Source organism: Balaenoptera ricei, chromosome 9 (assembly GCF_028023285.1).
Source record: "Balaenoptera ricei isolate mBalRic1 chromosome 9, mBalRic1.hap2, whole genome shotgun sequence".
NCBI classification, from domain to species: Eukaryota; Metazoa; Chordata; class Mammalia; order Artiodactyla; family Balaenopteridae; genus Balaenoptera; species Balaenoptera ricei.
This window is the reverse complement of record NC_082647.1, coordinates 76,945,215-76,968,571: the sequence shown is the minus strand read 5'-3', so window position 1 is coordinate 76,968,571 and position 23,357 is coordinate 76,945,215. Positions and strand designations below refer to the sequence as shown.

Sequence of the window (23,357 nt, the reverse complement as noted above, 5' to 3'; positions counted from 1 at the left end):
CTCGCCCGCCGGGATTGGAACACGTGAGTGAACGTCTGGGCTTCTCCTGCCCAGAAGCGCCTTTCAGTCACTGCAGAGTAAGACAGCTTTCTGCAAACCCGCCTTTGTCTCCAGGCCTTCCCCCTACTCCCCCCACCCCCGCCCCCATTTAAAAAATATTGCTTACAGATAACCACCAAGAGATGAAGAAGACTGAAGATTTTTGCTACTTAAACAAGGGGGGTTGCACTTTTCGGAAAGCATGTGTAGTGTGTCAGTTTACAGAATGTTTGGAGATTGTGTTTTAATCTCTGAAGTATTTTGGAGAAATGGCTCCCTTCTCCAGAGCAGGCCAGATCCCGGCTCTGTAGCACTGACTTGAAAGGCTCTGCTTCCTCCCGGTGGTGCTGGTGTTGGCTTATGCGTTGCTGGGCTTTGCAAGGTGGGGTTAGGGTTTCTTCCTTTCCCCCCTCCCATCCCCCACTCCCAACCTGGGCCAAGTAGTAAGCTGGAAGTTAATTTAAACTAGGGCAGCCAGAGCGTCTGGTTAGATATTGGTGAGGGTGTGTATGCTGGAGGGTGGAAAGGGTTTGCTGTGCATTTGCCTGGTGCTTGGCTGGGAGAGATGCCTACCTAATAGGTCATCCTATGCCTATTTTTATTTTTTAAATTTATTTTTAAATTATTTTACTTTATTTTAAAGGGTGGTTTTTTTTTTAGTTTCTTTTTAAAATCAATTAATTAATTAATTAATTTTTGGCTGTGTTGGGTCTTCGCTGCTTCACGCAGGCTTTCTCTGGTTGCGGCGAGCGGGCTTCTCATTGCCGTGGCTTGTCTTGTTGCGGAGCACAGGCTCTAGGCGCCTGGGCTTCGGTAGTTGTGGCTCGTGGTTCGCGGGCTCTAGAGCGCAGGCTCAGTAGCTGTGGCGCACGGGCTTAGTTGCTCCGCGGCATGTGGGATCTTCCCGGACTAGGGATCGAACCTGTGTCTCCTGCATTGGCAGGCCGATTCGTAATCACTGTGCCACCAGGGAAGTCCCTATGCCTATTTTTAGATTGAGCTCCCTTCCAGGTAAAGCACTTTCACAAATTGTGTTTTTGTTGGCGAGCCTGTTTGGATTTTTGTGGATTTCTCTTCTCCATGTGCTTAATTTTCATCAGGATAGTTGGAAAGGGATTTGGCGTGGCCAGATTTAGTTCTAGTTGGGAATTTTGGTAGGGGTCAAGTTATTTTATATAGCAGAATGGAATTCTCTTTTAAAAGCTAAAACAATAGAATGTGTACTGAAGACTATCTAAATTGATCTCAGTTTAATAAACGATTGAAAAATTGGGGGAGAAGTCATAGCTCCTTAAAAAAAGGTTAAAGGCATAGTCTGAATTGTTTACCTACTGGAAAAAAATGTAAGCACATTCTTCAAATTCTAATTGGTTTCATGTTTAGCCACTGTATCTTAATTTTCTTCAGATGTTGAATAAGAAATAGGCAGATGGTTGTGTTGAAGGACAGGCATTTTAACATTTGAGAGTTTCTAAATTTAAACATTAAATGTCTTGACCTGTGTGTAAATGCAATAACTTTGCCTTACTCTCCTGATTTTCCTTCTCCAGGCTGGTGTGAATTTGTCCCCCATGTGTAGGGAATTAAAAACATTGTCTGGTTAATAGACTGCCTGTTTTATTATTAAAGGCTTTTGCCCAACCTAAAAACATACTTAGTTTACTTGTTACTTTATGACAAACAGGAGTTGCTGCTTAGGAAATCACATAAAGTAAAATGTTACCAGTGGCAGAAAGTATTTATCAATGGAAACTTCTTCAGTTTATTAACAATGTAGATTAAATTTTGTAGCTGATTTTCATTAGCATTAAAATGCTGAGGATTTTGAATGATATTGTCTTACTAGCAAATAAGAGTGAGTACATTGGAGACAACTTTTTTTTTTTTTAACTGATTTAGAAAGCAATCAAGTAAGTCCTTTGCTTGTACAGAAATGGCTAAAAACAACAATAGAGCTTGCTTTCTCTGCCCAGGGATTTTTAAAAAAAATTTTTAATTTTAATTTTTATTTCATTTATTTATTTTTGGCTGTGTTGGGTCTTCGTTGCTGCACGCGGGCTTCTCTTCGTTGCGGTGCGCGGGCTTCTCATTGCGTTGGCTTCTCTTGTTGCGGAGCATGGACTCTAGGCATGCGGGCTCAGTAGTTGTGGCTCGAGGGCTCTAGAGCGCAGGCTCAGTAATTGTGGTGAACGGGCTTAGTTGCTCCGCGGCATGTGGAATCTTCCCGGACCAGGGATCGAACCTTTGTCCCCTGCATTGGCAGGCAGATTCTTATCTACTGCGCTACTGGGGAAGCCCTACCCGGGGAGATTTGCTGGAAATCTGTGTTACAATTTTGTTCTAACTGAACCTTGGAACTGTGTTGTAGTTTTCCTTATCGGGACTGTTCCACTGTCTGAATAGGCTTTGGGAGAGGGCAGAGAAGGCACCTTGGTGATCCACATGCCCAGCACCTATAGGAGGGTCAAGAGGTGGTACTGGTGACAGTGAATTGAATGCCGCGGACCAGTCCTTGCCAGTGAGCCTGCTGGACTTCTGGGTGGAGTTCTTTGTGCTTAGCAGTCATTGCATTCCATCCCATCATCATGTGGGCACCTGAGGCAGGCATACCCACATATGCAGCAGTGACCTTTATACCTGCTGTGCAAGGCATGTTGGGAGCCCGGTGCTGAAGAATGCTTATGGCAGCACTCTGAGATGGATCAATGGGCTTGCAGCAGCTAAACAGGGGAGCAGGCCCAGGGGGTGATTTGATGCGTGGTAGGATGGCCCACCTCTGACGGGGAGCAGAGCTGGGTGGGACCATTTCAGGAAGGGGCATTGTTGAGTTTGGTTCAGACCAAGCTTAGCTCATGATTACCGAAGTCACAAGGGAATGTGGAAGGAATGTTGCTTTTCTGCATTCAGATACCCCCCAGTTGGGGAAGATTATAGCAGTGCTTCACAGAGTTTGAGGTCCCCTGCATCCAGAATGAAGAGAAGATTGCACTGAGTACCAGTGATAGTGTTGTACTTTTTGTTACAGATATAAAAGACACAGCACATGAAGACTTGGCTTCACTCTGGAGGTATAAGCTTTAAAAAGAATTTCCCTCCCTCCTTGGGGGTGAGGGTGGGTGTGAAAATTGTTTTTACTTTGGAAGACGGTAGCTGACTTTGGTTGGAAGAGTCACTGGTATCTTGGGGAACCTTGTGTGTGCCCCTATATGATTTTGTAAATAGCACCGATTTCCTTTTTGTTATGTTGTGGGCTCTTGGGCATGGGAGGGGTAACAGGAAAGTTGCTGACACTGGGGAACTGAGCGGATGGTGGTTTAATTCGTTTTCCATTACTTTTTTAAATTATGAAAATTTGTGTATTTTCCAGCTTTTTCTAGCTTAAACTTTCTCATGATTTAGCTCTTGGCCTTGATTAGAATTGTATGTAGCCAAAACATATTTGAATGAAAGAGAAAAAATAGTGGGATATCATAGTTAATATTTTTCCAGGAAGGATCCGTTAAAACAGACTGTGGTGCCTAAGCTCAAATGTCTTTGTTTCTTGCTTCCTTAAAATTAAAAAAAAAAAAAAAAAAGGAAATAAAATGAACAGCTTATTTCCGTATTAGAATCTTATGTTTAGCATATAAATGGGGTAGAGCATGTATAAAAATTACTGTGGTTTTAAATATATCTTACTTTAAATGGCCATTTAAAAGCTAGTGCTGTCTTTTAAAAGCTGTTAAGTATAGAATAGGATGGTGCCATGACTAGCCATGTGCCCATTAGCCAGGGCATAAGACCCTGTTGTCTCAGGACAGAAGCTGCTTTTAATGCTAAATATTTTAACAGGTATGCCCCTGGTTTATCAGTGGTGGTACAGGTGAATCTTGTGAATTAGGGGAATTTCTCAAACACGCATAGCCCTGAGATTCTGAATGTTAGGAAACTTTCACGGCTGGTAAAGAATCATAGGCAAGGTTATCTTTGCAGTGCTCGGTTTAAGATCAGTAATGCATGACTGCTTAAGTGGTTGTAGCCAATGAGATTTTTCTTGATTTCACGTTGTTTTCTCAGTACGGTTTGAGAAAGTTTAAAAGATTTCTTACTTTTCTTTCTCACTTTATTAGAATTAAAAAAAAATGTTGATAAGTAGCTTCTGTGTGGCTGTCTATGATAACAAGGAAGACGTTATGAAAACGTGACATGTGCCTGGAGCCAGTGGGAACTGAGAATCTTGGCTTCTGTTTCTGGTTTCCTTTTGATTTGTGTGATGACTTACATTCTCTGTTCACGCCAAATGCCATTATAATAAACTAACAGGAGGCATATTTTGTTCTGAGTTTTGCATTCTGCTTGAAATAAATGAGTTACCAGCTAAGGTTTAAAAATATATTTTGGAATTGCAGAGAGCTGGGCTTTTCCCTGTAAGGAACTTGACTTGTATTTCTCTTCTGTAGTATGGTAGTTCAGTTGCTTTTGCACGTGTACCTCTTTTGGGCAGTCAGCAAGAGGGACATGATCTTTGCCATACTTTGAAATGCTTTTGTGAGCCACACTACTGTAGTTCATGTGTTGTTATAGGTCTGGGATTTTGTATTAAAGTGAAGCTGTTGAGCCACCTTGATATATATTTTGAAGCAACTCCATTTTAATAGTGTTTAGCAGCATTCAGACAGCAACTTTTCTAGCAGTAACTAATTTTGAAAAGTGTGAATTATCCATTCAGTAACGCTGGTGGTTGGTTTCGTCTGGGAGGAAGGAGAGAGTCTGTGCTATTCTTAGTTGAGTTTCCTTTATCAACTGTTGACTCTGATTCAAGCTTCTAGAGTCATAAGACAGGAGGTGGCAGTGTGGGAGCAGTGACCAAGGGATAGGATTGGCATTTTTATTTTTAAAAATTTTTATTGAGTTATAATTTACATACCATACAATTCACTTGCTTTACTTGTGCAATTCAATGATTTTTGGTATATTTACAGAGTTGTGTAACTGTCACCACAGGCGTAGAATTTTTGGTTGTTGTTTGTTTGGTTTTTGTTTTTGTTTTTGTTTTGGCCACGTGGCATGTGGGATCTTAGTTCCCCGACCAGGGATTGAACCCGTGCCCCCTGCATTGGAAGTGTGAAGTCTTAACCGTTGGACTGCCAGGGAAGTCCCTGGATTGGCATGTTTACTTAGGATCTCCTCCCCATAAATCTGATGTTTACAAATGGGCTTTGACTACAGAGTTTTGCTTGAAAGCTGGTTGCAAACAGTTTTCAGTGTTCTATTAAGATTTATCGTGGTCTGAAATTGCTGTTTGGTAAGTATTTGGTAAATAAACACAGCTATAAATATCAATATAGTATAGGAATTTTGTTGCCCTGAAGGGGAGTCCATAGTACATAAATTATGTGTTTGAGAGAATTATGCTGAGGCCATTTAACTTGATTAGGAAAAGGTTTGAAATTATGGAATTATTGTTTCCTCAAACCAAACTTTGAAATGAAAAAAAAAAAATGCTGTTAAAATCTAGTGGAACTCTAAGCTGAAAGAGGCCTGAGTCCTTAGAATATCGGCCACTATCACTTAGTTGTTTAGGATGTTGATTCCATTGTGATCATGGTGTTTCAGTTCTCTGTCGCAGCACCCTGAAAATTGGTGCCTCGAAACAACAGCGACTTACTTTTTCCTATGGTCATATGGGTCTGTTAGGTGGTTAGTTCTGTTCCACGTGGTATCATTTTGGGTCATTTACTAAGCTGGGCTCAAAGGTCCAAGAAGACTTCACTCACATGTCTGGCCTCTTGGTGCTTATCCAGGTCATCTTTCTCTACTCTGTGTCTCATCACTCAGTAGTGGCCCCTGGCTGGCTACCCCAAGTGAAATCAGAAGCTGCTGGGCCTCTTAAGGGCTAGGTGCAGAATTGGCACATTGTTGCTTTTAATCCCATTCTATTGATAAAGGCAGGCCACGAGGCCAGGACAGGTTCAAGGGGGGTGTGGAAATAGCTTCTCTCTCTTGATGGTGGAGTGGCATGCATGTACACAGAGGAGGAATTGATGGTGGTCATCTTTGTAGATTTCCACAAACTGGAGGAGGGGAGCATTTAGGCTTGAAAATGCTTAGAACATAAAATACCTGAAAATAGCATTTAGCACTAGAAATGGGGAGCCAGTCCCCTTGTAATATGCTGGTAAGAGGATGGTGTTAACTTTTGAGGTAACGAGTAGTGGTCAGTCTCTGTTTATTTCTACGGAACAGCTAATAGGGTTTGCTGACGGATTGGATGAGAGGTGTGAGAAGAGGAAAGGATGACAAGATTTTTTGACCAGAACAACTGGTTGGAAGGTGGTGCCATTGACCAAAATGGAGAGTATTGTGAGACAAACAGGTTCTTGGGTGGAAGTCAGGAGCTTTACTTTTGGCATATTTTGTTTCTAATGCTTATTAGAAATTTAAATGAGGAAGTCAAGTAGGTAGTTGGATATATTGGTCTGGAGCCCAGGAGAAGGTAGGAAGCGGAGGTGAGCATTCGAGGCTTCATTAGCTTGTGGTATTGACATCATGGAATTGGACAAGATCATCAAGGAACTGAGCCTGGAGCTCTAGGAGGAAGGAGGGACCAGCAGAGGAGAGTGAAGGAGGCCAGTGATTAGCGGAAGTCAAGCACAGCGAACTGTTTCTGAGAGAGAAGTGAAGAAAGCCTGTGGAGAAGGAAAGTAATCAACTGTGTAGCGTATCACTGAGAGTTTGTGCTTTAGATGGATGAAAAAGTGAGTGGGAGTGGTGTTAAGTCTCAGCCTTCTGGCTGTGCTGTAAATAAATGGAGAGCGATTTACAAATTTTGGAGCAACCTGGAATACAGCCTTTCTTCCAGGATTCATTTATTAGGCTTTTAGTTCATTTTTTTTTTTTTTATGTTCCAGAAACATCTATAAGTATGTTCTATTTTTAAGTTGCTAGAGATGGAAGCAGCTCCTAAGGTTAGTAGATCCTCCTCTTGTTCAGTGGGCAAGACTTGTTGGTAACAGTTGACCTACACTCTGGCGTCTGTTTTGACACTTCTGGTGACTGTGAGCTCACTTTCCCGTGGACAACCCATTCTGCTTTTTATTAGTACATATTTGGTTCCAAAACAGTGCAAAGTCCAGTGCTTCTATGTGCTTGTCTAAATACTTGATTAAAGACAAGCAAAGGCTGACACTAATGGCCACAATATTTTTGAATATTATGGGCGAGGTTTAAAATACTTTAATCACTTTGTTATTTTAGTATACTTGAATAAAGCATTCTGTCCATTTTATTCATAAAATTTAAGTTATAAGAAATATAAGAAACCCTTGAAGTGCCCTAAATTCTCTCATTTTTGCATATTAAAAAATCTGGTCCTTGGTAAAGTAGCCTCCTTCTCAAATTATGAATACTGTCTTTGGCCACAGGAGTCACCAAAACAAGGTGATATGTTAGAGCACTTGATTTTGAGGCAGGTGACTTGGTCTGAATAACTCTTTTAAGACTTTCTTTGTCTATGCAAGTCCTTTGATTAATAAAATGCTACTTTCAGAATGTGTTAAACACCTACTATTTTAAGAGAGAAAACTAATAAAAATGAGATAGCACAATAGGGTTTTTTAAAAATGGTATTAGTTGCTTTACCAAAGGATTTTCCGTAAAGCCCTGGGAGAAGAAGTGACTTGCCCATGGCGCTGCAGGTGATTAGTGGAACCCATTTCCAGGTCCTGTGACTCTGCCCTGTCTTCATTTCTCCCATTTAAAGTTGTCAAATCCTCAAAAAGTAGCTTACACAGCAGCCTGATCTTGTTTGCAGTGGCAAGTCGGAGCAGAGATGTCCTGTTTCTTGCTTTCTCTGAAGAAAAAAGAAATCTTGTTTGGCTTCTTTGAAGGGTTGATTTATTGTCTTCCTGCAGGGAAAAGACAGGTACAAGTAGTCTGGAATCCGGGGCTTACTGCAGAATAAAAATATCCGGACATCCTGTTTTAAGACAGAAAATGAGACTACTTTTTCCTTGAAGGTTTTTTTGTTTTTTTGTTTTGCTTTGTTAAGCAGCTTCATCTTAGTATAAATGAATTGCAGGGAAGTTGGAGGGGGCCTAAGGAGATATGAGTCTAGAACAGAGGGCATGAGGAGGTAGATGCCATGGCTTTATCCCAGGCAGGTGATTGTGATTCACAGCATGTGTTTTAGATGGCAAAAGAGGTAGAGGTGTCCTGTGTGGAGTCCATGGTGCCTGGTCGTCCCGCCTTGTTACCAAGTTTAGTAGGATCCTGCCTCGCGGAAAGAAGTCTCTTAAGCTTGGGATATTAAGGACTGGGAGAGAGTAGGAGGGGGAAATCGTACTGAAACATCTTGATGAGGAGCCCTGACGCTTGCCTCATGTGCTCTTGTTGAACTGAAGGGTGTAGCCAGAAGAATGTTACATCTGGGTTTGAATCCCAACTCTACTTTCTGAATTCATGATGATAAATGTTTAAGGATGAGGAAATCAAATTTGGGAGGTTAGAATGGAAAGGATGCCTCAGGATCCTGGGGATGTGTATATAAAGCATCAATACAGCATCACCCAGTAGTCACTCCCATGGCAGCTGTTATATTTTTTCCTCTTGAGATTCAAATGTGAAGGCTGGATGTATATTATATTTGGTGGTGATAACAGAAATATGAAAAATTTTTGTTCTGTTTGGGATATGGGCTCATAAAAGTAGAAATCTTTGGGTGGTGTCTTTTTGTTTCTATCTTCATTGAGTATTTATTACTTTAAAAAAAAAATTAAGGTATAACCTAGGTACAATAGAGTATATGAATATTAAATAAAACATCTTGATGAATTCTTAACAAATGTATGCATGTAAATTAATTCAAAACACATGAATTGTGAAAATATTTGTTCTTTAATCCTCCCTATCCCCATGTATTTCCCATGTCTTATAGCTGGTAACTTGGTATATTATTTTTCAGAAATTTTTCTGTGCATGTATCCACACTTTTTAATTTAATAATCAAATCATACTGTTTATTTTTTGTGCTTTTACTAAATAATGTATCCTGAAGAATCTTCAGTGTAGGTACAAATAGTTCACTCTCCTTAAACCAAGTTGCATTGCAACAATATAAATAGTTGCAACAATTTAAATGTTCTTTTCATAGTGATTTCAGTGGAGCATAAGTATATGTATGTCATAGGACTCTTGGTTGGATATATATATATATTTTTTAATAAATGTATTTATGTATTTATTTATTTTTGGCTGAGTTGGGTCTTTGTTGCTATGTGCGGGCTTTCTCTAGTTGTGGCGAGCGGGGGCTGCTCTTCGTTGCTGTGCGCAGGCTTCTCATTGCAGTGGCTTCTCTTGTTGCAGAGCACGGGCTCTAGGCGCGTGGGCTTTGGTAGTTGTGGCGCGGGCTTCAGTAGTTGCGTGGACTTCAGTAGTTGTGGCACATGGGCTCTAGAGCACAGGCTCAGTTGCGGCGCACGGGCTTATTTGCTCCGTGGCACGTGGGATCTTCCCGGACCAGGACTTGAACCCATGTCACCTGCATTGGCAGGTGTATTCTTAACCACTGCACCACCAGGGAAGCTTGGTTGGATATTTCTATAAGGTGAATTCTTAGACTGAAAATTGCTATGTCAACAGACATGCACATTTAAATTTGGAAGTGCTCTGCCCAAAACATAAGTTTACTTATTGACATGGTTAGTCATAGTTTGACAACCAAGGAGCTGTTTTCAGTGAATTGTGCAGTGAGACAGTTTGATTAAAAACTGTCTTTTCTTTCTTTCTTTTTTTAAAAAAAAATTTAATTAATTAATTAATTTATTTTTGGCTGTGTTGGGTCTCCATTGCTGCACGTGGGCTTTCGCTAGTTGTGGTGATTGGGGGATACTCTTCGTTGTGGTGCACGGGCTTCTCATTGCAGTGGCTTCTCTCTTTGTGGAGCACGGGCTGTAGGCTCATGGGCTTCAGTAGTTGTGGCTCACGGGCTCTAGAGCGCAGGCTCAGTAGTTGTGGCGCACGGGCTTAGTTGCTCCACGGCATGTGGAATCTTCCTGGACCAGGGCTTGAACCCATGTTGCCTGCATTGGCAGGTGGATTCTTAACCACTGTGCCACCATAGAAGCCCGTAAAACGGTCTTTTCAAGCATGGAGGACTGTATCATTCTAGGAACAGCCTTATTCTTTCTACCATGGATGTTCTGCTGACTCTGACAAGTTTAGGTCCCGATTCATTTGTGTCCCTTGCATGTAAAAATTAAGTCAAAGCTATAAAGATTAAATTCTGAAAACTTAAAGTTCGAATACCTGAGGTTTATGTTCTCTTATACTTACCACCTTGAATTTTGGATCTTTTTTTTTTAAATTAATTAATTAATTAATTTATTTATTTATGGCTGTGTTGGGTCTTCGTTTCTATGCGAGGGTTTTCTCTAGTTGTGGCAAGTGGGAGCCGCTCTTCATCGCGGTGCGCGGGCCTCTCACTATCGCGGCCTCTCTTATTGTGGAGCACAGGCTCCAGACGCGCAGGCTCAGTAGTTGTGGCTCACGGGCCCAGTTGCTCCGTGGCATGTGGGATCTTCCCAGACCAGGGCTCGAACCCGTGTCCCCTGCATTGGCAGGCAGATTCTCAACCACTGCGCCACCAGGGAAGCCCTTGAATTTTGGATCTTACCTCAGAAACTAACAATACTTACTTGCAGTGGGAGCTTTACTAAATAATATTTTGAGGAGAAATTTGATTAAGAATTAGTTTTCAAAGCAAAATAAGCAAAGACAACAACAAACAACAACAACAACAAAAAGAATTAGTTTTCAAAACAAAGTCCTACTCAGCTTGCCACTGGAACTGGGCAGATGATGATTGGTGAGCTTATTTAAGAAAACCTATGATGATGATTGAGTTCTCTCCAGTGATCCCCAAATGTTTACTACTTTTTTAAAGTCAGCTGTTCTTGCAAAAATGGAGAAGCTCTTGGTTTTCTTTGGAGAGATAAGTGTGGTTGGAAATTTTAATTTCTGTATTTTTGGTGTGCAAGTTTACCTATTTCTGCATTTTGTTTTTTGAGTTTCAGAAGTGAATTCATTCCTTATGGCTTATAAAAAGTTTTTAGTTTAACAAGCATAGATGGAGCACCTGTGCTTGTAGGCAGTTCCATACTAGGTTTCAGGGGCTAGAAAGATGAAGAAGATACTTGTTCTGAAGAAAAGTACATGGAGTATAGTGACTTGTACTTTGTTCTGTCTCAGTCCCTGAGTGATATTTTTGTCTTCAGCACTAACAGTGGCTCACGGTGCCAGTGATCCCAGAGGTGGATTAATATCTCTGCAGGTAGAGAAGGGGTAAATACATCACAAGTTATGTATGGGATGCCCCAGAAACACAGGAGGCGCGTTGGGCTTAGCTGAGTGTTGGTGCAGCCAGCTAGGCATAGGTTCAGAGAGCAAGGCATGTGAAGGCAACTGAGGCTGTGTGCAGTGGGGATGGGAAAGGCAGAAGAGACAGCAGGAGGCAAGGCATGTAAGTGTGAAATACCCTGGTGTGTGCGGGGGAATGGCAAGCTGTTCGGAATTAGAGAGGCCCGAGTGTGAGGCAGGATTGTGGTGGAGCCTGAGCCCATAGGGGCAGCAAGAGCACCCCGTGTTCTGCTAGGCTCAGGAGATCTGATTCTTCATGCGTTTAACTTTAGGGGTTCACTCAGTTTAGTTAATGTCATTTACCAGATGGTTATTTGGGATCATCTCATGCAAGACTTGGTGCTTGGGTTAATTTGGGGATCTGCTCACCAGCAGATTATGTTGAGCTGCTTTTACCTCTTAAGTGCTTCCTGGAAACGGCTGTGCCCCAGAACATTACATGGGGCATGGAGCTGTTCCCAGGATACCCTCTGACAGGGTGATTAGGGTAAATCGTGAGAGGACTAGGAACCCTGTAGTAAGGCTGACTGAGCCTATGCCGCTTTTTTAAGGTCAGTTATGACAGTCATAGTTTTAGTCAATGGTAATGATTAAACCACCTGGTATTATTTGATTTTATTAAGACATCTCAAATGATATAATGAACCTTTGGAGAAAAATGAGGCCCTTCTATGTACACACACTATTTTTTTTTTTTTGGCAAGGCAAGAAAAATTTATTTTTTTATTTTTATTTTTATTTTTTGGCCATGTCGCGTGGCCTATGGGACTTTAACTCCCCAATGAGGGATCGAACTTGGGCCCTCTGCAGTGAGAGCGTGGAGTCTTAACCACTGGACTGCCAGGGAATTCCCAGGAAAATTTAAACATAAAAAAATGTTCTCTGGCCTGTGGCCTCCCCTCTCCCCGCACTGTGCATCGTGTATCTGCATTAGGCATTGACCAAACCTCCCCCATCAGCAGAAATACCTGCTCAACCATAAAGAGCAGCATTCTCCGAGTGTCAACAAGACAACTCCTAGATCTGCCATTTCTTTCTTAGATCAACTAATTTTTCATTGATGTGTACTTAGTCTTCTGTTTTTTTATAAGTCAGTTTAGATGATATCTACCTCCCTCCCTAGACTAGAATGATGAGATCAATGTTCTTATATTACCTTTTACCTTCTTTTCCCATTTCTCTCCCAATTTTTTTACTTTTATAATTTTTTAAAAATTGAAGTATAGTTGATTTACAATGTGTTAATTTCTACTGTGCGGCAAAGTGATTCAGTTATACATATACATTATTTTTTATATTCTTTTCCATTATGGTTTATCACAGGATACTGAATATAGTTCCCTGTGCTATACAGTAGGACCTTATAGTTTATCCATTCTATATATAATAGTGTGCATCTGCTAATCCCAAACTCCCACTCCATCCCTCCCCACCCCCTTGGCAACCACAAGTCTGTTCTCTGTCTGTGAGTCTGTTTCTGTTTCGTAGGTAGGTTCATTTGTGTCATATTTTAGATTCCGCTGTGCACACACTATTAACTGAGCAAAATTAGGGGCAGCAGTACACAAACTGTTGGGAGGGTCAGTGGTACCTTGCTTGGAATCACACAGACGTCAGTTAGAATCCTTGCTCATCTCTGTGATCCCAGGCAAACTGATGGTACTCTGGATTTCTCCGCTTATCTGTAAATAGGGGCAATAAAACTTATTGCGCGAGGTTGTTGGGAATTAAATGATAATGTTTGTAAAGGACTTCTTGGAGTATCTGACACCTAAGTGGTGTTGTCTTATATTAGTAAGCGTGTGTATTTACAAGTGGAGATTGAAAATAAGAGTTGAGTGTATCTATTCCTGCATAATCCCATAGTTTGCTCTCACATGTACAGATACATAGAAATGTTTCACACTTCTTTGTAGAGTACGAGTTATGCATTGTGAATAAGTTAAGAGTTTGTATTAAAAAAAAAAGTTTGTACTTTATGTCTGGATGTGTAGGTCTTAGCATCCCTAAAATGTGTCCAGTTAGGAAATTCTCTTAAGAGAGATCATATTATTTAAAAAAACAAAAGACTAGGAGATAAAGAACTCCTGTTAATCTCAAAAAGGTAGACAACATACTACAAAAATGTACAAAGGATAAGCAGCAGTTCAGAAGGGGTTATCTGAAAGGCCAATCTACTTAGGAAGAGATACCCTATCTCACTAGTCATTAGGGAAATGCCAATTGTAATGGCATTTTTGCCTATCAAGTTGGGAAAAATGAACAAGATTGATAATACCTGGTGTTGGCAAGAGTGTGTAGGAATGGGCATTCAAACGGCTAGAATGTAAATTGGCAAAGACTTCTTGGCATGCCATTTGGGAGTATCTGTTAGAACTTAAAATGTGAATACCCTTCAAGTATCATGGAACACAACCTAGTCTTCATAGTTTTGTGTGGTCTGTAAGCATAGTTTTAATCAACAGTATTGTAAAGGGTTGAAATCACTAGGCAGGACTTGGTAAAAAGGTCTTTGGGTGGGAGTCCAAAATATATGCAGATAAACTTTTAGGTTTTGTTATATCACTCATTACATTTTAATAGGTATTATCAGGTAATCTGGAACTTTCGCCATTGTCTACTTTCCAAGCAAAGAGGATCCCTAGCCTTAATTTGACTGTCTGGGACATTTTGAATTTACTCATTTTTGAGCTTTAGAGGGTAGATTTTTTAAAAAAATAAATTTATTTATTTATTTTTGGCTGCATGGGGTCTTCCTTGCTGCACGCAGGCTTTCTCTAGTTGCAGCGAGCAGGGGCTACTCTTTGTTGTGGCGCACGGGCTTCTCACTGCGGTGGCTTCTCTTGTGGAGCACGGGCTCTAGGCACACGGGCTTCAGTAGTTGTGGCACGTGGGCTCAGTAGTTGTGGCACACTGGCTCAGTAGTTGTGGCTCGCAGGCTCTAGAGCGCAGGGTCAGTAGTTGTTGTGCATGGGCTTAGTTGCTACACGGCATGTGGGATCTTCCCAGACTAGAGCTCGAATCCGTGTCCCCTGCATTGGCAGGCGGATTCTTAACCGCTGCGCCACCAGGGAAGTCCCAACCCATTACATATTAACAGATTTTTGTAACAAAACAAACTCATCTAAAACCAAAATAAAAATTACGAAAGTGGAATTGCTTTACATATTTGCAAATTTCTTTAATGTTTGACCTAATTGACAGCTGGACACTCATAACTACTTTAACATTCAGTTTGTTGCGATATATTGTTTTGATTGAAGTATATGAAGAAAATCTAGCCTCACACAGATGAACAGTTAGAAAAGGAGAGGAATATTTTAATAGTCTTTTTAGATGATTCTGGGTATTTTTGTTCCTATACCAAAACTCTGCAAGTGGAAGTTTTTAAAGGTTAGTTGAATTGTGGAATCTGAAATCCTATCAGTAAATTTTTTTGTACTTTGTTACATTAAAATCCATTGGTCTCACGAAGTGAACAAATGCTGTTGGAAAAATGGTGCCAAAAGACTTGCTCAATGCAGGGTTGCCACAAAACTTCCATTTTAAAAATTTTTAAATTTTTAAATTTATTTTTAATTTATGTTTGGCTGCGTTGGGTCTTCATTGCTGCGTGCGGGATTTCTCTAGTTGTGGTGAGCGGGGGCTACTCTTCATTGCAGTGCGTGGGCTTCTCATTGTGGTGTCTTCTCTTGTTGTGGAGCACGGGCTCTAGGCGCGCGGGCTTCAGTAGTTGTGGCACGTAGGCTCAGTAGTTGTGGCTCTCGGGCTCTAGAGCGCAGGCTCAGTAGTTGTGGCGCACGGGCTTACTTGCTCCTCGGCATGTGGCATCTTCCTGGACCAGGGCTCGAACCCATGTCCCCTGCACTGGCAGGCGGATTCTTAGCCACTGTACCACCAAGGAAGCGCAAATTTTTAAATTAAAAAAATTTTTTTTATTGGAGTAAAATTGCTTTACAATGTTGTGTTAGTTTCTGCTGTACAATGAAGTGAATCAGCTACATGTATACCTATATCCTCTGGCTCTTGGACCTCCCTCCCACTCCCCCCATCCCACCCATCTAGGTTATCACAGAGCACCAAGCTGAGCTCCCTGTGCTATACAGCAGGTTCCCACTAGCTATCTGTTTTACACATGGTAGGGTATTTATCTCAAACCTAATCTCCCAATTCATCCCACCCTCCCCTTCCCCGCCTGTGTCCACATGTGTGTTCTGTACGTCTGTGTCTCAATTCCTGCCCTACAAATAGGTTCATCTGTACCATTTTTCTAGATTCCACATATATGCGTTAATATACAATATTTGTTTTTCTCTTTCTGGCTTATTCACTCTGTATAGCAGACTCTAGGTCCATCCACATCTCTACAAATGACCCAGTTTCGTTCCTTATAATGGCTGAGTAATATTCCATTGTATATATATGTACCGCATCATCTTTATCCATTCATCTATCGTTGGACACTTAGGTTGCTTCCATGTCCTGGCTATTGTAAATAGAGCTGCAATGAACATTTTGGTACATGACTCTTTTTGAATTCTGGTTTTCTCAGGGTATATGCCCAGTAGTGGGATTGCTGGGTCATATGGTAGTTCTATTTTTAGTTTTTTAAGGAACCTCCATACTGTTTCCCATAGTGGCTGTATCAATTTACATTCCCACCAACGGTGCAAGAGGGTTCCCTTTTCTCCACACCCTCTCCAGCATTTATTGTTTCTAGATTTTTTGATGATGGCCATTCTGACCAGTTTGAGGTGATACCTCATTGTAGTTTTGATTTGCGTTTCTCTAATAGTGATGTTGAGCAGCTTTTCATGTGTTTCTTGGCCATCTGTATGTCTTCTTTGGTGAAATGTCTATTTAGGTCTTACGCCCAGTTTTTAATTGGGTTGTTTGTTTTTTTGATATTGAGCTCCGTGAGCTGTTTGTATATTTTGGAGATTAATCCTTTGTCAGTTGCTTCGTTTGCAAATATTTTCTGCCATTCTGAGGGTTGTCTTTTCATCTTGTTCATGGTTTCCTTTGCTGTGCAAAAACTTTTAAGTTTCATTAGGGCCCATTTGTTTATTTTTGTTTTTATTTTCATTACTCTAGGAAGTGGATCAAAAAAGAACTTGTTGTGGTTTATGTCAAAGAGTGTTTTTCCTATGTTTTCCTCTAAGAGTTTTGTAGTGTCCGGTCTTACATTTAGGTCTTTAATCCATTTGGAGTTTATTTTTGTTTATGGTGTTAGGTGGTGTTCTAATTTCATTCTTTTATATAGGTAGCTGTCCAGTTTCCCCAGCACCACTTATTGAAGAGGCTGTCTTTTCTCCATTGTATGTTCTTGCCTCCTTTGTCATAAATTAGGTGACCATATGTGCGTGAGTTTATCTCTGGGCTTTCTATCCTGTACCATTGATCTATATTTCTGTTTTTGTACCAATACCATACAATTCCATTAAAAAAAAAAGGCAATTTAAAAAAAAATCTGCAAAGTGCAGTAAAGCAAAGCACAATAAAACAAACAAACAAACAAAAATCCATTGGTCTCTCTTGCATTTTTATCCCGAAGTATTGGGGAACTGTCAAAGCTCAAGGTGATAGATATATTTGCTGAAATTCTGATTTTTACTTAAAAGCTTAAATTCAGTCATTGGCAACAAATGCTGTTAGTTTTTCTTGAATTAACTGGTTGATTTTGTTCTCTTTTGAGAAAATGTCCACCAGACATTCAATCTTAAATAACCACAGTTAGTGTATAGCTCTTTCAAGTAAAAATGGTGCTCCGTGAAAAAAAGTGGCTGGTTCACTCTTGCACAGTGCTTTTTCTGCAGACAACCAGGTAGCCCAAGTGCTTCATGTGTACTGCTCTTCTCTTCACATAGATATTAACAGGATGTGTACTCAAGGGTTATTTAAGAAAATTAATAATTTTTACTCTTTCATTAAGGACATTTAAAAATGAAATAAATTAACTTTCACTGCAAGTGCTGGTGAAGAATACAATGATTATGAGTACCACAGGTTAGTGCCATTGCCTTGATTCACGCTAAGGTGCCAGCCAGTTTACCCACCATTGTTTTTGCACCATCAGGGCAAATGTCCACCCAGTGAAAGAGGCCGATAACATCTTAGTAGCATTATAGAAATAGTTTTGACTTCTTGGACCTCTTTGAAAATGTCTCAGGGACCCCCCCGCCCCTGCCCAGGAGTCCACATGCTGTATGTTGGGAATTGCTGCTCTACAGTAATGTGATGTTTGAAATTATTTGGATTAGGTATTCCTGTGAATGTGTATTTACATCATAACACAACAGATGGCAAGAGCAACTGAGGATTTTATTCAACTCCATGGCATGTTAGCCTTGAGAGGGAATTTTACACAAGTCAGTTTGTGAAAAACAGGTGTGGGAAGAGAAAAAAAACAAATGGAAAAAAAAGATAAGAAACTAAACACAAAAGAGAAATCTAGGTGTATAAAAGACAGATAGTTAGGGAGCATTTCAATGTGCATGAGCAAAATGAAGTGAGTTTGGGCGTTTGGGCAGGCACAGTTAGGCTTTAAGTTCCTCAAACCAAAGTGAACCCTACATGATGACTACAAGTCTTGCCTAAGAAAACGAACGGCCTTCAGTACCTTCAGTATGATAACCTTTGGTTATTCCTAAAATGTTAAAGAAAACTGACTAGAATCTAAGAGCACCATCAAAGTTTCATTTGACAATTTATATGTTTTGAGGCTGGAAGCTTGTGCTGATTCATTGTATTTGTAAGGATGACCAAGTAAAGAGTCAAGCCTCTGACACATTTCAGCCAGCTTTCCTTGCCCTACCGTAAGTTAGTTAAATTTAGAAAATAACTACTTTTGTTCCTATCGCAGGAGAAGTAGTTTTCTTCTCTTAGGCAATGATTTTTTAAAAAAAATTATTTAATTCATTTATTTTTGGCTGCGTTGGGTCTTTTGTTGCTGCACGTGGGCTTTCTCTAGTTGCCACGTGCGGGGGATACTCTTTGTTGTGGTGCTCAGGCTTCTCATTGCGGTGGCTTCTCTTGTTGCGGAGCACAGGCTCTAGGCACCTGGGTTCAGTAGTTGTGGCGTGCAGGCTCAGTAGTTGTGGCTCACGGGCTCTAGAACGCAGGCTTTGTAGCTGTGGTGCATGGGCTTAGTTGCTCCGCGGCATGTGGGATCTTCTCAAACCAGGGCTCGGACCTGTGTCCCCTGCATTGGCAGGTGGATTCTTTATTTATTTATTTATTTATTTATTTATTTATTTTTGGCTGCGTTGGGTCCTTGTTGCTGCACGCGGGCTTTCTCTAGTTGCGGTGAGCGGGGGCTACTCTTCGTCGTGGTGCGCGGGCTTCTCATTGTGGTGGCTTCTCTTGTTGCAGAGCATGGACTCTAGGCACGCAGGCTCAGTAGTTGTGGCACACGGGCTTAGTTGCTCCGCGGCATGTGGGATCTTCCCAGACCAGGGCTCGAACCCCTGTCCCCTGCATTGGCAGGCAGATTCTCAACCACTACGCCACCAGGGAAGCCCCTAGGCAATGATTCTTTTCTTTCCAAGAATTAAATACAACAATGACCTTTCAAGGTATTTCACAAGTCTTTTCCACTCCTTATATTTTTACTGGTTTGAGAAAGCTTGGTAGCTTGCCATTAAGTTTTCTTTTTTAAATGGCTTTGTTTTGCTGATCTTGGCAGTTTTTAAATGATCCATTCAACAAATTGTTGAGTGTTTATTACATGCCAGCTACTGCTTTAGGTTCTTGGGAGACAGAAGTGAACAGAAGACAAGAACTTGCTCTCATGAAGCTTAGGGTCTAGGACTGCGCTGGCCACGCTGGCTATCAGGCAGTCACAATGTGGCTAGTCCAAACTGAGATGTCTGTGTGTAAAATACACACTGGATTTTGAAGACTTGGTTCAAAAAGAGAATATAAAATATCTCATGGATGTTATATTATAATTTACCTATTTATAGGTAAATTATAATGTAATATAACGTATATTTTCAGTTTGTGGAAAAACAGGTGTGGGAAGAGAAAAATAACTGGAAAAAATGTTCCTGTTTAATCTTAGATCTGTTGGTGAGTGGTGTGCATACTAAAATCAAATGGATCTTAAACTGTTTTTTTTTTTTTGAGATACTGTATTTTATACAGAACACCCACAAGAATCGAGCAAAACTTGTTTTTTCTATGGTAATTTAAAAAGTTGGAAGATTAAAAAAAAAAAAACATAGTATACATGGCAAAGTTTAAACCATAAAAATGATTAAAATGATTGAAATGATCTTTTTCTCCTTCCCCAAATGCACCCACTTTGTAGTTTCTTGTGGTTTTGTTGTTGTTGGGGAGGAGACTTGTATACATACACAAGAATCTACGATTGCATACTTTTTAGAAAAGTATAGTTTAGTTCTGCCGCGTACCATTTTGAAGTTTTAAAGAGCAGTTTTAATGGTGCTTTGGAAGCTGGGAGGGGGGAAAATCGTGATAATATAGTATGTTCAATACTATTAAAATAGTGGAGTGTTGAGTTAGGAGTAAAGTATATTTACCCATATCTGGGCTGCAGATTCATTAAAGCTTGTTTAAATGTGTTTGTTATGAATAGAATATTAACAGTATGTTAATGTTTCATTATTAGTACTTGTTATAGGTTATTCTAATTTTCTGAAAACTCCAGCATGTGGTTTACCCCATCATCAGTTACAGAATGAAGAAATGTGTTGTGCAATGTTAAACCAAAAATCAGAAAAGAACAAAAAACCCACCAAACCTCTGAAAAACCTCAGAGTAGTTCTTTTAAATAGCATGTACATAATGTATTAGATTAACTGGAACTAGTTCAGTGCTCTAAATTTAATTCTGATTCTTTTCCCCCCAACATTTCTGTTTGTAAAAATTTCTTTAAAAATCTTTAAAACCTTTAATTTTACTTTTAATATTTTAGTTTTTTCTTCTTTTAAAATGGTGTTCTTAAACTGCTTTTTTGGATGCCCAAATGGCTGTTTATTTTTAAAGTTAGGGTTTTTACAGAGAAAACTTATCAAAATACTCTGGAAAATACTGAAACTGATTTGTAAGTTAAAAGATAATAGTTCAGGATTTTAAAGAAGGAAATTATTTTTAGTTTTTAAACTGTTAATATAAATATTTTAAAGTGAAGTTACAGTAATGAATTTTTCACAGATGAAATAATGGTGTGTTTTAATTCCAAATGGAAGTCTAAGACATTTAGTGAACCATCAGTCTGGCTGATTCTGAATTTATAGACTTGTTTAATAGGTCTTAAATAAACTACATAATTAAATGTTACTAAGCATCTCATAATAGAATTACAGCTAGTAATTCATTACTGCATAATATATCTAAGATTAGTTGTCTTGTATTTTAAACAATTAAGTTTATTTTAAAACATTACTGTTTATACTGTAAATACGTAGATCTGACATATTTTAGTTTTGCTTATGTTAGCTTTTCATATGGGTATTAGTATTTAACTTTTTCAAAACAAGTTTTAAATTTTATTAATTTAAAATTTAACAAATTAATTAAAAAATTAATTAATAAAATTAATTAAAATTAAAATTTCACTAAACTGCTTCTGAATGGTTTGGTCAGATGTAAAATTCTAGTTAGCTAGTTTCATTGTAATTTTTAATTTGGTTTAAATACTGCCACTCTAAATCTCTATTTTTATCAAAGGACTAGATGGATATTTTTATAACATCAGAATACCTAAAACAAATATTTAACTTTTGATTAAATTTGAAACACTAAAACCTTTTAGAATCTGGAATTGGTTTCAGCAAAGTCTGAGTTTGCGTATGTATATTTCTTGTTTTTCCAATCATGAAGAAAACACAAAAAAATGCTAAGAATTGAGATATTTGAAAATAAAATTTTAAATTACTGATTGTGCAAAACTTAAAAAGGCATCCAAGATGCCTTTAATCCAGAGCCAGTTGATAATAAATCTTCTTCAAGAGATTGCATTTTAAAACTTCTGTGGCTAATTTGCAGTTTTGTTTTCTTTCAACTTACCTGTTGAGTCCTGCCAGTGACCAGTGTGCCCAGGTGCCAGAGAGACAGGAAAGCGTTAACTTAAAATTTTGAAAGAGATTAACATTTAAATAATTAATTTATTTTAAAATTTATTTTATTTATTTATTTTTGGCTGCGTTGGGTCTTCGTTGCTCTGTTCGGGCTTTCTCTAGTTGCGGCGAGTGGGGGCAACTCTTCGTTGTGGTGCGCAGGCTTCTCATTGCGGTGGCTTCTCTTGTTGTGGCTCACGGGCTCTAGAGCGCAGGCTCAGTAGTTGTGGCATGCAGGCTCAGTAGCTGTGGCACACGGGCTTAGTTGCTCCGCGGCATGTGGGATCTTCCTGGACCAGGGCTCAAACCCGTGTCCCCTGCATTGGCAGGCGGATTCTTAACCACTGCGCCACCAGGGAAGCCCGCGATTAACATTTTATAGTAATCTTATTCAATTAAGGAAGCAAATTTATAAGAATGATATGTACATTAACATTTTTAGCTATTGTCGTAATTGGCAGTAACTTTAAATGCATAGCTGGGCTGAGTTTTTCAGACGGTCTGCTTAGGTAATTTGTAGTTTCTGGAAGACATGAGAGCTGTTAAGATTCTGAAATTATATATACATATCTATATATAGAGAGAGATATATTTAATCTACAGAATTTTAAGGTATGTGTGTTGTTACAAGTAAATCAGATCTGGTTCTGGTTGGTTGTTTTGAAGCTATTTGTTTGACCTCATAACTGTTATGACTCTGAATTTATAGGCTCTTGGAAAGATAGACCAAGCTGCATATATAGTATTTTTCCTGTTGCTTTTTATGCTTGTATGAGAATGAAGATAGAATTCTGTAGCTAGTTTTAAAAATTTACCCACTACATATTTAAAGCCTTCCCAAGTCACCAAATACCTAAAGTTACAAACATAGGAGTAAATAACTATTTTAATGACGTCCAGCAGATAAATCTATAGGGGAAGGTATTTACGATCCCGAATACTTGTAACTTTTTTTTTTTTTTTGGTCTCACCGCGGGGGCTTGTGGGATCTTAGTTCCTCCACCAGGGGTTGAACCCAGGCCCTCGGCAGTGAGAGCGAGGAGTCCCAAGCACTGGACCGCCAGGGAATTCCCTGTAACTGATACTCTTACGTTTAAGATGTGTTCCGGATTTCGTCATCAGTAGAACATGCTAAATGTAGGTGTATGTGTATGATGTAGAACCTCTTAGAAAAAAACGTTAAAACTTTGACCTAGGTCTTTCCCTAGCCCTTCTGAAGCCTGTGTTAAAAACAACAACAAAAACAAAAAACCTGATACGTGAACAGATGGTGGTGAGAGGTGTGTCAGATTCCGGGTGTGCTGCCCCCTGGTGGACGATCTGTCCCTATCGCTTAGGTTTTTGCACTTGTTTCTACAAGTCGGTCTTTAGGCAATTAATTAAAGTGCTTGGCTGTTTAACACGTTCTTAAGTGTTTTGAAAATGCATAAGTTTTTATTTCAACATTTTTACAAGGTGTTAAAGTCTAAAGTCCAGCCCACTAAAATTTAATGTCCTGTACAGATTGTTAATGACAGATTCAGATGGTTTTTCTGATAGTAAAGCTTTCAAAAGGGTTACAACATTTTGGAAGGTGGGGAGAAAGGGCCATTTTAAACTCTTGGTGTCTGTGTTATAGAGAAAGCCTGAGGGCAGGTAGATGAGTTCCAGATACACTTGAGGGTAATTACTCTGCAAAGGTGAGAGCCTTTTATACCTTTTGGTGTTCAGTGTACTCTCTCCTTTTGGCTTATGTTAAACTTTTTGGCCAATCATATCTATATAATAAAGATGACCAGGAGTTTCTTCCTTTGAGAGACTTGTGTCCTCCATGGGCATGGAGATGTTAGTCATAGTGTGTTT

At 39.7% G+C, this 23,357-nt stretch overlaps 1 protein-coding gene across 2 annotated transcripts in view; it reads left to right on the top strand.

The window, feature by feature from the left end:
• IGF2BP3 (insulin like growth factor 2 mRNA binding protein 3) overlaps nucleotides 1-23,357 on the top strand; it is a 145,524-nt gene that overhangs the window by 2,441 nt on the left and 119,726 nt on the right. The gene's annotated exons all lie outside the window — the stretch shown is intronic.